We start from the raw sequence: 18,920 nt of genomic DNA, 5'->3' as shown, positions 1-18,920 counted from the left end.
CTTAATCAATATCAACTCCTGTAATAATAGAAATAATTATAATGATAGAAATAATGTCCCCAAAGTGAGCAAAGAAAACATCAATAAAATTATATTCACCTACCACAATCCTGTCAGGCTCAGAGCTGCTTCCTCTAACTTGTAGGCCACAAACCTAGCACAATTGCCATAGACAAGGTGTCTGAATCCCAGCAGAGAAAACACATATGTCTTAGCTGTGGTTATGGTATCTTGAAGTGGCCTGCGACCTGGAAGTTACAGGATGGTAGAGCAGAAAGCCAATGGCTTCCTCCTCTACCACGTATTTCAATTGTATCTGGTGTCTTTCAGACTCTGACACAGTTAAAAGAATCGTTTGTGTTTGCGTGTTTGCCCCAGGGTTGACCCCACAAAGTCTATGGGCCCAGGACGCCTACCTCCCCATTTTACTTTGTGACTATGTATGTTATTATTTTGTAATGCATTGTCATTCAATAATCCATAATGTTTGACTATACAGCTCCTATGACATCCCAATAAGATTGGTTTGTCTGGAATTAGATAGATAGATAGAGTAGGTCTGAGTTTGCCATGAGGATATGCTTAATCGAAATATATGATATGCTTAATATGTGATATGCTGTTTGTATTCTGTTTATTTTTATATGGCTATCTATCTATCTATCTATCTATCTATCTATCTATCTATCTATCTATCTATCTATCATCTAACTCAATTCCAGCTGATCAGTTGGTTTGATCTACAATGAATTACACTATCTATTTTTCATATTTTGCACATACATATTTTATTTGATAAATGCATATACATTTCATATTTATATTATATATCTAGGGTTGAACGATCGGGATTAGGAAAGATCGGATCCCGATTGGCGATCGAGCAAATTTCACAATCGCAATCGTGATTGGCTGGAAAATGATCGAAAATCAGATTTTAAAAACGATCCTGAAATCTCAAGATTGGCTCAACCCTACTCCATAAACATAAAGTAACTAGGGTTGAGCGATCGGATCCCGATCGACGATCGAGCAAATTTCACAATCGCGGTTGGAATCAGGATTGGCTGAAAAATTATCGAAAATCGGATTTTACAAACGATCTTGAAATCTCAAGATCGGCTCAACCCTATATATCATATAAAATATGCAGCTAGATATAAAGACAAAAAGCAGAGAAAAATAATACATTTTATTTTATGGGAACCACCTTAGGCCTATTTTCTCCATATACTTTTCTAATCTCCGTCCTTATCATGATCACATCTTCTGATATTCATTCATTCTGTGAATAAGATTTGGCCACCAGACTTTGCACTACCTAATGGCACAAGCTGAACAAACATTACACACATGCATTGCACCATTTGTCTAATTCCTTCATGATCACGAGTCTTCCCCCTTGTTCTGCACACATCATTTTTCTCATTTTCACACTATGTCAGATTCACGATGAATAACCTCCATTTTCCTTCCCCTCCCCCCGCCATTTTATTAATCTAGAGTTAGAAGAATTGATTTGCCAGGTTTGAGGTTTGCAGTGATTTTAAGCTTGTCTACAATTTCTGGGATGGAGGGAACGCTTTTCCATATTCATTCTTTTATATAAAATTGGTGCAAAATTTGACTCACCACTTCTGAATCCATACAGAGTTACACCATTTCCGGTAATATTTCTATTACTGTATACAAGTGAGGCAGCACATTCTGGACTATTGACTGGTATTGTGTCAGGGTGCCCAGAAGTCAAGAGAACCTGGCAGCGTTAGATTCTCTATAGCGTTTCTCTACTAGATGAGCAGAACTTGTGAGATATGGTTCCCTGAATATTCATTTTCGTTTGGGCTCAAACTTATTTGGTTCGAACCAGAAATGTTATTTTCATAGTCTGTGGTCTTTTTGGTTCCCAGAGTATAATAAGTGTCATAACATTGGCGAGCCTCACTGACATCATTCAGGAGGTTTGAAGGGGCCTGAAGAGGAGTCAAGAGACTGCTGGACACCATGACAGAGCCCATGAACGGTAAACAAGACTGTCATATTATTATTATTACTCATCTCCTAAAATGTAGGTACAGCCCAAACTCACAAAACCATGATGTTATTGATGATGCAACAAAGGACCACCGATGCACGGATCTTCACCTTTCAGTTATAGGCAATATTTTGTAAGAAAAAACGAAAACAAGATCCAGCAATCCAGGAGCATCCAAATTAAGTTAAAATGTGACTTTTATTAGTCCCATGTGGACAAAATCAAAAAGGCATATCAATCATGTGATTACATGGCTTCCAGAGAAGGATCTACAGCTGACGTGTCGTTCGTTGCTCATAGCATGAATCTTTTTTTCATTTCCACTTATTATATTCTGGGGTCTGGGTGGTCAAACCCAAAATGAAAATTCATAATGAGCTCAGCTAGGTTGTTTCACACCTAGGCTCTACATAATTTTATGGCCCACTATGTGACCAAAGACTTTTCTATCCCTGTCCTGTATGACATACTTAAAATAGGGACATTAAAGTCCCACCCACGGAATCCCGGGACCACCAAAGCTGACAGACAACCATCCGCGGTAAGATAGGCCATGTTGCTTCTTTTTTCCACTACTAGCTATCGGAAAAAAAAAGCAAGCGGCTCCCATTGAAATCAATGGGAGCCATTTCTGCAGGCGGAATCCGCGTCAAAATCCACCTGTAAAAAACTCTGTGTGAACATACACTGAGAATGCTTTCAGACATAGAAGTGTTAATTATGAATTAGTTAATTAGTTATTTTTGTCAATTAACAAATTTAGGTAATGAACAAAAGAGAAATCTAAATCAATCAATCTAAATCAACGTCAATATTTAAGGTGACCTTTACAAATGCATCAATTCTTCTAGGCACACTTGCACAGTGTCGGACTGGTATATCTGAGGGTGCGTTCACACGGAGTAATGTGCCACGTGATGTGGCACGTATACGGCATGTGAGACTTTGCGCGCCGTAAAAGCTCCCATTGATTTCAATGGGAGCCTGGATCGTATACGCGGCGTTATTTTGCGGCCGTGATTTTGCTTTTACGGTGCGCAAAGTCTCACACGCCGTATACATGTCACATCATACGGCACGTTACTCCGTGTGAATGGACTCTAAGGCCCATCTGTAAGATTCATTCTGGGGGCCCAGTATACAGCTACAAGAAAATATTACCTGACACTCACCTGAGGTTCCTAAAATGTCACCAGCATATTTTCTTTTAGAAGTAAGTTTCTGCCATGGTCTTGCTTATGATTGTTTCCGGCTTGGGGTCCTGTCAGTAACTAGCTCCCTTGCTCTTGTGTTGATCTAGGGTCCTTTCAGCTGTGTGACACAGGTATATGTACCAACATAGCAGCAAGAATCTTCAAGATGATTGGTATTTGGGTACCAATCTGTAGTGTGATTAAGAAGATGGGGCCCAGGGAGGAAGGACACTGGTTGATCTGACTCTGCACCTAGACGTCATGTCAGACGCTCAGGATATTTATAGTATATAAAAATAAACTGGATCATTTCTTAAATAATCTACCCCATATATTATACTGATGTATAGCCTGGTGGAGATGCTGTACAATGAGTATCTGTATGTAGTACAGTGAGTGTACTGTGCCATGCCAGGGTGAGTTGGGTGTCTTCCTGAATCAGGAGCTCACTTGGGGGATTCAGGCTCAGGAGTTCACTGGGGGATTCAGGCTCAGGAGGTCACTGGGGGATTCAGGCTCAGGAGGTCACTGGGGGGATTCAGCCTCAGGAGTTCACTGGGGGATTCAGGCTCAGGAGTTCACTGGGGGATTCCGGCTCAGGAGCTCACTGGGGGATACCGGCTCAGGAGCTCACTGGGGGATTCAGGCTCAGGAGCCTGCGCTTGTACACCGTTTTTGAAGGAAATCGGCAGGGAGGTTGTTCCCACCATCTTGGAGAACTAAGCCCAGATCTTCTGTGGATGTAGGCTTGCACCAATCCTTCTGTCTCTTAATGTAATCCCAGACAGACTGGATCATGTTGAGATCAGGGCTCTGTTTGAATTTTGTTAATTCACAAAAATAAATTATTAACACTTAGATGTTTAATGTATTGTTATTTTTTATTTTCCCCCACCTGTTACATATATATATATATGTATTTAGAGTAAATATAGTATTGCCTTATGACATTTTTCACTCCTCCAAACTGAATACGCAGGCAGCTTTCAGCTATATAAAACCACAGCTTGTTTATGATGAGTAGATATTATTAGGTACATGTTTTGCCCTTTGGGCTCGCTCACAATGGACTACTGGGAGATTTCAGACAAGTCACAGATAAGAATTGATTGGAATTTGATTGTTTCCTCAGCGTGCAAGAAGAATACATAATACAATAGATGATAACAGAATGTTAGATTTTAGCCTTGCTTGTTGGAGCATGGAGTAAATCTAGTGGAAAGTGAAAGAAAGTGGAGAGATGTATGAGAAAAAGAGCTCTATAATTGCAGTAGGAAGGGGAGGTCGTACAGTCTTTGTGCCACAATAAGAACTGTTCTAAAGATACTCCACATAGTCAAGTTGAACTGTCAAATGTGGGCAGTCACATTTAAAACCCATTAAATGTCAGTACTGATCCATTGTGTTCTGAATGATTAAGTTTCTGACCCAATATATATATATATATATATATATATATATATATATATATATATATATATATATAGTATATATCCTAGTAATATTATAAATGTGAAAATTTGTGTATATGGAAATTTGTGTATATGGATGTTTGGATGTTTGTGAGTTTGGGTGTTTGTTCCTCAATCACGGCCCAACCGCTGAACAGATTTGGCTGAGATTGCACACTTAACTGTATGGTGACTGGGAAGGAAACATAGGCTACTTTATAGGTCGCTCCTTCCCCTGACATCACAACCTCTAACGGAGAACGTATGGTCCTGCTACGCTGCAGGACCTAAGATGACGTCATCCCTGGCTTCAGCAGGGCTCCGATAGGTCTGCTGCATCCTGTGGGCAGCCCCATGGACGAAGTGCGAGCCGGAAAAGATGGCGGCGGCTCGCTGCTCCGGCACAACACTGACATGCAACGGTGCATAACCACAGCTGCAGAGTGTAGTGGACACGTGGCCTCACTCGCTGTGGCAGGGCGAGTGGATCGGCTGTGTGAGTAACCACGGCGGACTGTAGTGTTCGGTGCCGGGGGCCACGGTATAGGACTTTGTGGGCCCAGGGGGTCGTGCAGGAGGGGAGGGTGCCACGCAACAGTGGTTTGGGGAGCCTGAGGGGTGCCCAGGGCCCCCTTACCAGGTATGCCGCAGGGGTAGGGTTTGGAGGTGCGTATGGGAGGAGGGGGCCACCCTACAGAGGTTTGGGTGGGTCGGAGCCACGCGGGCCAGGGGCCACAAGTTAGATACACGTATCTGCACAAAGTACCACGTGCCGAAAGATTACATACGCGCGTCTTCACACAGTTCCACACGCTGACGGATTACATACGCGCGTCTGCACACAGTTCCACAAGCCGACGCATACATATGCGTGTCTGAACACAGTTCCACAAGCCAACGGATTAGATACGCATGTCTTCACACAGTTCCACACGCCAGAGGATTAAATATGCGTGTCTGCACACAGTTCCACAACCCAAAGGATTAGATACGCACATCTGCACACAGTACCACACATCAGAGAATTAAATACACAGGTCAGCACATGCCAGAACATTAGATACGCACGTCTGCACACAGAACCACAAGCCGGAGGGATTAGATACACACCACTGCACACAGTACCACACGCTGTAGGATTGGATACACACATCTACACACAGTTCCACATGCCAAAGCATTAAATACGTGTGTCTGCACACAGTTCCACATGCCAGAGGATATATATATATATATATATATATATATATATAACAAACCTTTCAAGTCTTGTTCAGATGGTCCAAGACAAAATTTCGACTCAATCTGAACCAGTTCATTATAAGCTGGAAGTGCAATTTGCCTTCAAAGTCATGTATATCCCTCTGAGAGCATCTAAGATTATAAGGGCATATTCACATTAACAGATTTTTTCCTTGTTGAGAATTCCGTTTCATTATTTAATTTTACAGGCTGAAAAATTCAGCTTATAAATTTGAAGCTGAATTTTTCCACTTGATCAAATTCCACATTATATTCCATCCTTCTAAGCCTCACATTTACTTCAGGTGGAATCCATCGGAAGGTCAAGTACGATGATTATTTTTTTTCACTAGCTGAAAAAAAAATCTGCATCTGCCTCTGATTGAGGTGAATAGAGGCTATTTTCAGGCAGCATTTGGAGCTGATTTTGAGGTGGAATCCACCTCAAATTCAGTGCCAAATTAAGCCATGTGATGTAAAGACTATGGGTAAACATTGGTGGTGATGATAACAAAAAAACCCTTTTTATACTTTCTAAGGCCGGGGCCCCACGGGCCGGAAACGCCGCGATTTGCTGGCAGCAGAGAAGCTGTGGGAAAAATCGCGGTGTTGTACAGTGCAGGCAAAGTGGATGGGATTCATGCAAATCCCATCCCCACTTTGCCGAAAAGATCGCAATGTGGACACGCTGCGATTTGCAAAGCCATTGTGGCTGCAGTATGTCAATCATATCTACGGAAACGGTGGCTTTCCCATAGATATAATGTTAAGAGAAAGTCCGCAGAGGAAAACTCTGTGAACTTTCTCTTAAAAGCACTGCGGAAAGAACTGCAATGCGTTCACACAGCGGTTCTTCCCGCAGCGCTTTAGTGCTGTGGATAAGGCCGTAGGGCCGTAGCCTCAAATTAAGAAAAAGTCAGAAAGTTATTCATGTTTGGGATATATGTCTGTGGGTGTTTGTACACATATATTGTTATTGAAAGAAGAAAGAAACTCCTCTTAAATCATTCCAAAGATTATCCCTTTTGGTGAGTTGTAGCAAATCCAATCCCTTTTTTTAAATTTTGTTTTTAACAAAAGCTGTCCAAAATAATTCATTTTTGGGGCTTGGAGTACTAATACCAATTTAGCAAGCAACAAATTTGGTATTTGCAAAGTAAAGAAAGCAATTTATTTAAACTTTTTTTTATTACAATTAACCCATTATAGAATGGGACTGATCAGGCCACAGGAATTGTCTGGCTACATGGTGGTAGGTGGCGACAACAACAGTGTATTATCGTGCCTATCGCAAATTTGACTTAGACCCTATCTCACTAATCTCTCCCAACAAAATGGACATCTTCTCTACCTGCCTGGGTTTTATACTGCATATGAGTTATCAGTGTACCCACACATGGATAATTTGAACAGCTACCTAGCCAGTGGTACCTCCCCTCTCTGTTGGCGTGGAGTTAGGCCAGTAACCTCAGAGGCATGGGGGAGTTGTCCACTGAGCCCCATACATTGAGGTTCTGTTCCTATTTGAATCTGTGGAGTCCTTGGTGCACATCTTTTGTTGTAATAGGGAGGCAGTAAGGAATACACCTTAGGGCAATATACCTGTGGTAGGGCCTCCCTTCCTCACAACAATCTTTTTTGTAAGGTTGGTGTATGGTGTGGGACATGTTTGTTTCACTTTTTTTCATGTTTTTTATGAGTACCTAATAAAAGTGAAGTTTTATCAATTATTATTCCTATGGTGGATAAGTCTCCAACTCCTGTTGTGCGACCAAAGAACGTGACCCTGGGGGTACTGCCCCTGCTACTTCTACTTGTAAAAAAATCCAGCAGTGCTTGATCTTTTTGCAATTTGAATTCACAGTTGCAGCATTTTGGGGGTCACAGTGTGACTCCATTCACTTACAATAGTGAAGGAGTGGCAGGGGTATATGGCGATCTTTGGTTATGTGACGGTTGAAAAATCAGTGTTGCTAACACATGATCAGGATAACTCTTCTCCGTCTATGAATACATCTATAACATGTATATAATGTAAAATACACAATAAAGTAGAATGCATGGGATTGTGTTGTATAACAATGTGGTTAATGATTTATTATTAGAATTGTGAAATACCAGTCTCCTCTTCAGTCTCACACAGCTCCAGATCTTACATTGGAAACCTTACATAATGCAACATTCCCTCTGGTTACAGATTTGTCATTTCTCCTCTTTCCAGCTGCTTGATCTTGAGGGAAGCCATTAACACAGACATTATCTAGTCTCTTCATCAAACAAACAATGTTCCCATGATGCTGAGTAGAGTACGACAAGATATCCGAGGCCGCGCTTTCTTCTTGAATGAAACAAAATGACAAGTGATTTCAGCACAGATGATCAGCCCTTGACAGGCTCACCGCAGCCTGAAATATTACATATATACAGTAAGTGTATTCACTGGAGGTTATGTATCTAGAATTTCTATATACAACATGTTGGTTTAAATATGAGGGTTTCGGCAAAATTTGTATCATAGGGCAATTAGAGGCGGAAACTGAGAAGTCAGCACTCCATATAACAGGCAGGTATGATTAAAAGATTTACATTTGTTTGAAAAAACCTTACAAGCCAGATGGACACGCAGGATAGAAGAACTACGCAGAGCTGAGATCCGAGCCCGACTCATAATCACATTCAGTTTGCATTTTGGCAAACAGAATTCATGTCAACCCCTATTATGATGCTACAAATAAACAGAAAAAAACGCCGAGCAGCACATACAGTAGCGTGATCCTGCAAAACTGAATGCAAGGAGTACTCAGGAAGACATGATGACGTGAAAAAAGAAGGGGTGAGATTATATTCGCATGGTGGAAAAAAGTGGTCAAGATGGACCTCACCTTTCAGGGTTGTGAATAGTCACAACCCCTTTGAAGACATATATATAATATTTGGTATTACCAGTAGCAGCAGAATCTCAATCCGCCTTTGGATGTAGGGTCCAAATGACAGTAGCAGAAGTATCCAAGCAACCAAACTTCTCCAAAAAAAGGGAGGTTCGCGCTTGATCCAGTGGACAAAATACTACTTTATTTCACAACACACTACATAAAAACAGTTCGGGGATAACCCCTTTCTCAAGTGTATACCCCTCCACCCATCTCTAGACTTAAGTGAAGATTTCCCTCTCCTAACCCACCTTTTTATTTTGTACCCCACCCTTTTAATCTCAACATTTTTCTTCAGCTGGTGTTTGTATGCTCCTGTCTGTATTTAACCATCTATTTTTGTATGGAGTTTATCTCGCGGCTATTTGTACTGCAATCTTTCACTTTGTATAACCAAAAATGTTCAATAAAACCCAATTTAAATATATATATATATATATATAAATATATATATATATATATATATATATATATATATATAAAGTATCACATTCAAAGGACTTGTCAAGAGGCAAAATGCAAATAATATTTACATATTTAAACAATAAATACATATGGGGGTAACCTCAATATTTTGGAGAAATTTGGTTCTCTATCTTGGATGCTTCAACCCCTATTATAAAGCACTGAACAGCAGATATTGCATCTCTAGAGTCATCACCAATATAGTAACTCACTATTAGTGTAACATATTTGCCCGTCCAGGCTTTGGCGTCATCATCCGGTCGCATGCTGTGGCGCAGGAGTCATGTTCGGCTGTGATTTCTTCTTTTGGGTTCTTCTCGCATTGTCTGAACACTGTCCTATTCTTTCACCTTGGTAATTGATTCCCCACCACACCCATCTTCTTCACCTTCATTTCCCTCTGCTCCTCTAATAGTTAATTTTAGCCTTGCCCTGTGATTGACAGCATGCCTTCCTATCAAGTCCAGTGCGGGTTCTTCCTCCCTATTTATTCTTGGCTCACATTCACATTGGTGCTTGCTATTGCCTTGTGCGTGCTGGCTTTTCTCTTGCTGTTTGTTCTTGTATTCTGATTCTTGACCTCTGGCTTTCCCTATAGACTACTCATTGGATATCGATTTTGACACTGCATTGCTCGACTGTTACTGACCCCTGACTAGCTGACCTCCCTTATTGTTGTTTGTTTTGTCCGCGTTTTCTGTGTCATGTATTTAGGAAGGGTTTTGTCGTCCAGTTGTCGCCTATTACATAGGATGGGACCGGCAAGCAGGAAGGGACAGTGGGGAGTTTCAGACCAGGCGTCTCTTGTGCCCCTTCCTCCAGGGTTCGACTACAGCACTGGGGAACTGTTGTCTGGCACTTCCCTAACAATTAGCTTACAAAAACATAAAGAGTTAAAACAGGATGTCTGTATACCTTTAAAAACATAGTACACAGTTAGGAGTCATTCACACTACCATTGATGACCGTCAGTGGTGTCCGTTACTATTGTCTGTTAAAAGATTTTAGCAATGGACGCTAACAGAACCGTCACAAATCCATTAATAAGTTCTTTGATTTCAATAGGATTTTATCTGGTGTCCTTTAATGATTATTATTATTATTATTATTATTATTATTATTGGATTATCTTATGATTGTTTACACCAAATTCTTTTTTTTCTTTTTTATTAATTTTTATCTTTTTTCGTTTTAACTTTTTTTTTTCTGACTTCTGTAACATTAACCCCATTACACAAGGAATGCATCCTCCTGCAGTATACTCACACAGTTCTCAGCCTCAAGTGTCATGTCTCGGGGTCAGAGGCAAGCCACATCATGGCGGCTATCATCACTAGGCACACAGAGTTCACTGAGCTCTGTGTAGACAGTGATTGGGAAGGCAAGGACAGAAATAAATTGTCCATGCCTTCCCTATGGGAGGTCCAGCTGTAGCAACAGCCAGCATCACCATGTTATAGCTACACCATTTTGTGCAGCAGCCTAACTTTGCAAGGATGTTTGTGTACGTCCTTTCAGGGTTAGGAGTGGACCACCCGGACGTATGTAGTGAACAGGTGGTCTGGAACTAGATACAAAAAAAGTTGTTTTTCAGCTCACCACAAAAAGTTTTTTTCTTGTGCTTTCACCTGGGAGACCAGAAACACGGATTGGACCTCCGACTTCAGAACGATGATAAATAAAAATAAAATTTGGCTCCAACCACCCTGGTTGGAGCCGAATTTTATTTTTATTTATCATCGGTCTGGAACTAGTATAGCTGAATACAAGAAACTTTGTAATATATCTTAATTTGAGAAATATGTTTAATCTTCAATTTATCCAGCTGAGTTATATTTTACATATTAGTCTATGGAGAGGGGAGGGGTGGAAGTGGTTGCTGGAAAGTACACAAAATTAACTAAGACTGCTTTACTCAACTATTCCTTGGTTCAGGTAGATTTAACACAGGTGTGTTTCAGTATAACAGTATATCACTACACAGAATGAGGCAATAAATCAATAAGCAGCCTTCTCATGTCCCCTCCCTTCTCTGTAGGGTTCTCTGTGTGAGGTGAATACCATCACAGAGTCTTTTATAAGCACACAGTTTGGGGGAAGGGGGGGGGGAATAAAGGATTGGCACATGTTCAATTTCCAAGTGCCCAATTTTTTTCTAATGGGAGATAATCCACTTCTGTAGGTATCTGGAAGTGGTTGGTTTCCTTTACTTCAATGAAATCCCATGGACACTGACCAGGCAAGGATATGTATAGAGAGGTCAGGAGGAATGGAAAGTATATAGCTAGCAGTAACCTTTGTAAATACATTGCATTATGTATATTGTCTTATCCTGAAACCTATAAAACAGCCCAGTTTACATTTTTGCTTGTAAACAATTGACACAGGTCAAGGTTAGTTGAGATCTATAATAAAGTATGGAGAAGGTCCTGACTTTCCCTTAATTTTGTTATTATGGATGTGTCCTATTTAACCAATCTCCAATTTGTTGAAGGATTTCAACACAATGCAATGACATGCTAGAAAAAACCTTGAAAGGTTGTGGAGTGTCACACATAGACAGAGATTAGCATATCGCTTTGTGACAACTGTTAGAAAACCATGTTGTGTTGTCTGCTCAAAATTAATGTGTTTTGAGAAAAGAACCCATTGTATAAGTCACATATTTAAAGAATTTTCTTGATCCTAAAAATCTTGCAATTCCAACACTTGCCAGTAATCCTTAAATAGTCTAGGACAACAACCCTGGTGGTATAGAATAATAATAATAATCCCAGCATTCATAGTGGTCTAAAGTGGAGAACCCTGAGACTGACAACCACCGTCCCCTCCACCCAGGATCAATGTCCATACAAAACTACGATCGCCAACCATACTCCAGAAGCACACTATTTGTTTCAATGTGACTCTACTCTAACAGCTTTTAGTTGTCACTTATGACCAGGTACAGCACTTTAGACCACAGAGAAAATATCTTGGTGGGCTTTGTAGTTCTACTCTGGTTTTGTTATGGTTTGGGGATCCCTGACCACGGACTGGCCCCGGACTGATAACTTCTCAGTACGATACAGGAAAAACATATATAAAAACAAACAATAATAAGTATGAGCAGTTTGGACTTCTAGTGTGGATCCTCCTACACCCTGCCTCGCACAACTAGAAGTAGCCGTGGGCCCGACTAACTTGCCTGAAGGGGCACGAGCACAGCCGGAGAAGTAGCTAACCTGCAAAGGGAAATAGAGCCCCTGTCTAGCTTCACGTTTATGAAGGAGAGGCAGATACAGAACAAGCCCCCCACGGATGTCCAGACTTGGACTAACGGTGAACATGAGAACACAAAAGCATAGGAAGAGAATAAACGTGAAACACAGAATAACTGAACTAAGCAAGGGATAGGGAAAAACAGAACTTAGGATCACACACAAAAAACCCCTACCAAAATTCCAAACTTCCAAACCGAAAAAAACCTAGGGCTCGCTGCGCCCGGAACACTATGTCTGGATACAAGCTCAATACTTAGCGAACCAGTCCTGTGTGAACAGGAGCAAGAAACTGGATGGGCCAGGATGCAGATGGAGCAGCTTCAGACAACAACATTCACTGAGAACAGGAACAGACGTTTAAGACCGGCATCAGGTAGCATGTACAACAGCCTTATATACTGAAGAGAAGGCCTCGCCCATGGCCTGTAAAGTATCAGCACTGCAGAGAACTTAACCCCTTCAGAGGCCAAGACACACCAGGCACTGATCCAGCAGGCCACTCACCACGTGAACCACGCCCGAGTGCCAGAGCAGAAACTGCATGTCTGGTGTGAACATTCCCCTGCCGTGCATCAGGTGATTCACGCGCTGAATGCCGTCCGGACACTCTGCACCTGAACCTAACAGGCCGAGACTGCTGAGACCGGGTCATAACAGGTTTCCCCCTTCCATGGTCACAAACACTGCCCCTTTTCTTGGATGTGTGTAGGAGAATTGCACAGTGCCTATTCCAGTGGCGGTAGGTGATGCAGAGTGAGTGTCTTCTCCAGTAGCTAATGGGGTATGAGGTCCTAAAGTGGGGCGCTCCCTCTATTGTACAAGTACACAGAAGTGGTCAGCACTGCCAAACAATGTGAATGAGAAATTCAGGTGCACATTGCTATGGCTATAATAGACACGTGAGCACAAAAATTGCAACTGCACACTGCTAGCAGCAAGAGTGTTACTTCCAGTTCCTATTGTATACAGAAATACATAAAAAAATGAGGTTCTTGGTAACATTTTGATCAAACTGTAAAAGCCCATCTGTCACAACAAGACCATGTCTTTTAGATGGGGCGAGTGAATTTCTCAAAGTCTCCTCTCCTTAGACCTTGTGTTCACACCCCCTCTATGATGTCTATGTGAACTATTAGGAGTAAAGATAAAGGATTCCTAATAAAAGAGGAAGAATCAAGCACACACATTTTTTTAACAGTCCCTTTTTTGGGGGGTGGGGGATGCTTATGTGATATACAGTAGTTGCTATGAAAAGTTACAAAAATACGTATTCCATTTTTAGTTTTTCTATTTAACCCATTGGAAACCAGTATGCTTATTGTAATGATTGAAACTATTCAGTTATTAGAGTTTGTTACTTAAACCTACAACACAAAGCCAATTCATTGAGGCCAAGGAATGGCTATATGTGTTATTGATAGATGCCAATTTGCTGCATAGGCATAAATCTAGCATCTCAAGAACACAATCTGATTTTTAGAGTTGTGAGTCCAGGCTGAATGCTTCCTCTTTAGTCAATAATGGAGAATGGTGCATAATGAAGCATCTGCCAATACGGGGACACTTCCTGCTTCCTCGAGATAAGCGACACATACAATTATAGTATCTGAGAGGAAGGAGATAGGAGAAAACCTATTCTGGTCATCTCTGGAACTAGATGTATTGAAAAACTATAATACATACTGAGATAGAATAGTTCGGATTCTTGGAATTTGATAAACAAGAATTCATAGAAATTCAGAAAAAAAAATTGTGAGCTTTGATTTTACTCAGCTAATAAAAAAGTTTCCTTGAGGAAAAGAAATCTGTTTTATTTGGCTGTGTTGTAATTCTCAGAACGGTTATGGAATGAGCTATAATATCGCAAGTTTATCAAATCTGATTAAAGGATAAGAATGAAAGGTTTTGACTTTGCCTATGCTAAGGGCAGCCTATGGTGGGGACAGGTCCACTCTTCTGTAAGCCAAAAAAGAGCAATATAAAATATTCAAGAGCCCGCAAAGAATACACCGGACACATAGACTGAGAGCAATGTATTGAAAAGCATTAGTGGCTATTTCTACATAATGCACACAGTAACCTGTCAATCACTTTCTTAAATGTGTACCACATGAGTCCATTGTATTCTTTACTTCTGGTAGAAAAATGACACAATATATTTTTTTGTATCAATTCACTAAAAGGGAAGCAGGGGCTTAGCTATAGGGAATGCAGAGAATGCAATATTGGCCCTGGAGTCACAGGGGCTCAAAAAAACCTCTCTACAACATAAGAAGACACCAGTATGATAAATGACCCATGGCAAGTGGAGACCCTGTTACATATTCTGCACTGGGTTCCAGGAGCCTCAGCCTTGCAGTACATGCAGGACATGCAGTACTCTGTCCGGTTTAAAAGAAAAGGTTTTGCAGCGGAGAGCATAAAACGCTCACCGCCGCTCACGGCCAGACCTGGTCTGACAGGTTTCCGTCTTCAGCAAGGGACCTACTCCTGGAATTATGGTGTGGGGTGGCATAATGTATAGTAACTGGAATCCATTGGCTTGGCCAATTCTATAAAATGTCCCAGGAACCATTTTTCAACAGAGCATCCCTAAGCCACATGTTGGTTGGGCTTCTGAGAGCAACTTACACGGCCTAAACATACAACCATGACCTGCAGCATGTTTTCAAACAAGCACATTCGGAACGTCATTGGTCTGAAATTGCAAAGAGAGCTGTAGGCACCAATCTAGATGATTTGCTTTCCCAGGTGCATTCATCATGGCATAACATTCCTCAGACAACTGTTACTAACCTCATTGATAAAATGCTAAATGTGTGTTTTTCTGTCCATGGCGTTCATACTCAATACTAAATAAATCAAGATGTTCTTGCCAGACAGCAGTTCCCCAGTGCTGTAGATGAACCCTGGAGGAAGGGGCACAAGAGACTGTGAGCCCTGGTCTGAAACCCCCCACTGTCCCTTCCTGCTTCCTGGTTGTATCCTATGTAATAGGCAACAACTAGACGACAGGCTCTTCCTAGCCAGGTGTCAGTAATAGTTGAGCGATGCAGTGTCAAAATCGATATCCAAGAGAGTAGTCAATAGGGAAAGCCAGAGGTCAAGGATAAGAATACAAGAATAAACAGTGAAAGAAAAGCCAGCACGCACAAGGCAATAGCAAGCACCAATGTGATTGTGAGCCAAGAATAAATAGGGAGGATGAACCCGACCTGGAGTTGATAGGTGGATAGGCTGTCAATCACAGGGCAACTGTTAGAGGAGTAGAGGGAAACCAAGGTGGAGGAAATAGGTGTGGTGGAAAGTCAATTTCCGAGGTGAGGAAATAGGACAGTGTTCAGACAATGCAAGAAGAATCCAAGAGAAGATAGACACAGCCAGACACGTCTCCTGGGCCACAGCATGTGGCCGGAGGATGACGCCAAGGCCCGGCTAGGCAAAGATGTTACAGTACCTCCCCTTTTACAAGGGGCCCCCGGACCCTCGCCAGATGGACCAGGTTTAACGATGAAAGAGTTTGATCAAACGTGGAGCATGAAGATCCACACCAGAAACCCACGTCCGCTCCTCTGGACCATACCCTTTCCAGTGTACAAGGTATTGGACTGAATTCTGCACTTGGCAGGAATCTAGATTTTTTTTCTACTTTGTATTCTAGTTCCCCTTGAACCACCCACCCACACTCTCCTAAGCTACAAGCCCCGCCTTCTTCCTAGGTCTTTAACACTAACCTGGGAGGCGGGAGCAGTGAGGCGAGAACAGGAGCGAGAACAGGGGGACCGGACCAGCGGCAGCGCTTCTGTGCAGGTAAGTGTTATGCCCGGTTCACATATGCTGATGTGTTCCATACGTAAGAGTCCACATGAGGACCCCTACGGACGGAACACAAGCGCAACTGCAAGCGCTGTGCAATTCAAGCACACAGACCCCATTATAGTCTATGGGGCCTGTGCGCTTGAACTGCACAGCGCTTGCAGTTGCGCTTGTGTTCCATCCGTAGGGGTCCTCATACGGACTCTTACGGATGTAACACATCAGCATATGTGAACCAAGCCTTAAGCTACTAGAGATGTTAGCTAGTCTCCCATTAGAATGAATGGATGCAGCCGGCGCGCAGGGGGTTAAGCGGACGGACGCCGGCACTGGCTGTGTGCCGGCTGCATACATTCATTCCTATGGGACCTAGCTAAAATTGTTAGCTTTTCCCACAATGCTTGGCCAGTAGCAAAGCATTGTGGGAAATAACTTCCGACCTCGATCCCGCCTAATCGGAATTGGAATTCCGATCATGAAATTTACTCGATCGCCGATCGGAATCCGATCTTTTCCGATCCCGATCGCTCAATCCTACTCACAATGTACATTTTCCCTATCAGTATGGTTTTTTTGAGTATGGGATGGAAATCCACGCAAACACGGGGAGGACAAACAAACTCCTTGTAGATGTTTTTTTTGCCCTTGGCAGGATTCAAACCGAGGACTCCAGCGCTGCAAGGTTATCTAAATACATGTCAGATATGATGGCGGAGATGCAGACCAGTTATTTCAGCCTGTTGAATGAAGGGTGCTTGAAATCTTTTCTATAAACAGTAATGATGGGACTTAGGAGAGCATCACGTTTAGCCTTTCACTGTATGAGAAATCTCTGATACTTTTTTTTATTCATTTTTGAATCGGTCTATAATGGCAGCTTGGCACTCCAGGGCTCTGGATGTCGAATCTCAGCGACTTTGACTAAAGACTTAGCAAAAATCTAAATCTACCTTACAAATCATCTTCTGACTTGTCACAATTGTCTGTACTTGTGGACCCCCCACTGATTCCCTGATTGAAGAGTTTATGGAGAGCACCTGAGTCTCTTCAACCAGTATTAGAAGTTTCTGTGGCAGGAAATCTCTGATTCTTGTGCTACTGTACTATTCATTTCTGTGCTATGTTACAGGAAGGAATCAGGAGACATTCAGAGGAGATACAAGCATATATATCGGTTTTCCCGTTCTGTGCCCCCGGTGAAGAGCTATCGGTGTCAGTACTGGTGCCAGTACTGTGATTGGAGGCATTCCTTACTGCCCAGCAAAGAGGCTGAGCGATGAGGAATGCCCCCTTCCCCCCACAGTACTCAAGTACTATCAGGGTAGGGGAGGCGTCATGGCTGGGTGTTAAGGAACGCCCCCTCTCACAGTACAGTGCAATAGACGCTACTGTGAGGAAGGGCATTCCTGACTGACTGTCAGGAACGCCCTTCTGATGGTGAAGATCTACCAATAGCTCTTCACTGGGGGCACAGAACGGGAAAGCCGATTCAGCACACTGTCGTCTTTCTAGTGGTGTATTACACCACATGTGCCCCAGGAGGTGAAAGATCCTCTTTAATAGGTGCAATCAGTATAATTAGGTTTGGTGCCTGGTATGCTAATTACTAGAGATGAGCGAACACTGTTCGGATCAGCCGATCCGAACAGCACGCACCCATAGAAATGAATGGAAGCACCTGTGACGCTGACTTTGCCGGTGGCCGGCCGGCGTCACAGGTGCTTCTATTCATTTCTATGGGTGCGTGCTGTTCGGATCGGCTGATCCGAACAGTGTTCGCTCATCTCTACTAATTACACTTTTTACTGTCAAGTGGGTGGTGTCAGGAAGCAGCAAGCAGGGGGCGCAGTTCAGAGCTCTGACACAGTCCGCTACTGAGAAGATCAGCAACATGCTGGTCCAGATGGAAAGGTATATGGTCCTCATCATACTTTATTTTAAAAATACTGCAATGTACTAAGTATGTGTCTACTTATGTACTGTCATATGCTTATTGTTATGATATTGTCTCTGGAGCAAATATCAGAAATTGCGGGAGCTGGCTGGCAACAGAAAGCACTAGAACTAGCTGTTTAACCCTTAGGAGACACAGACATTTTTGCGTGACAAGTTGTACTTCAAAATGCTACCTTTTATTATTTTGTACAATGTATCAAGAAGTGGGGAAAAAAATTCAGAATGAGGTGGAATTGAGAAAAAAATGCAATACTGCTGTTTTCTTATGGGTTTTGCTTTTACAGCTTCTACTCTGCTGTAAAATTGCTATGTTAGCTTTATTCTGAAGATCAGTACTATCTCAGTGATACCAAATTTATAGTTTTTTTTTCATGTTTTAATAACTTTACAAAAATTCTTAATTTTGAAGAAAAATAAAATTCTTTGAATCACCATGTTCTGACCCCTGTAACTTTTGTATATTTCAGTGTATAGAGCTGTGTAAGGCGTCTTTTTTTGCAGGACAATATGTAGGTTTTACTGGTACCATGATGGGGAATGTAAGTTGTTTTGATCACTTTTTATTCATT

This window comes from Leptodactylus fuscus, chromosome 9 (assembly GCF_031893055.1).
Source record: "Leptodactylus fuscus isolate aLepFus1 chromosome 9, aLepFus1.hap2, whole genome shotgun sequence".
Lineage (NCBI taxonomy): Eukaryota > Metazoa > Chordata > Amphibia > Anura > Leptodactylidae > Leptodactylus > Leptodactylus fuscus.
This window is presented reverse-complemented; position numbering follows the sequence as displayed.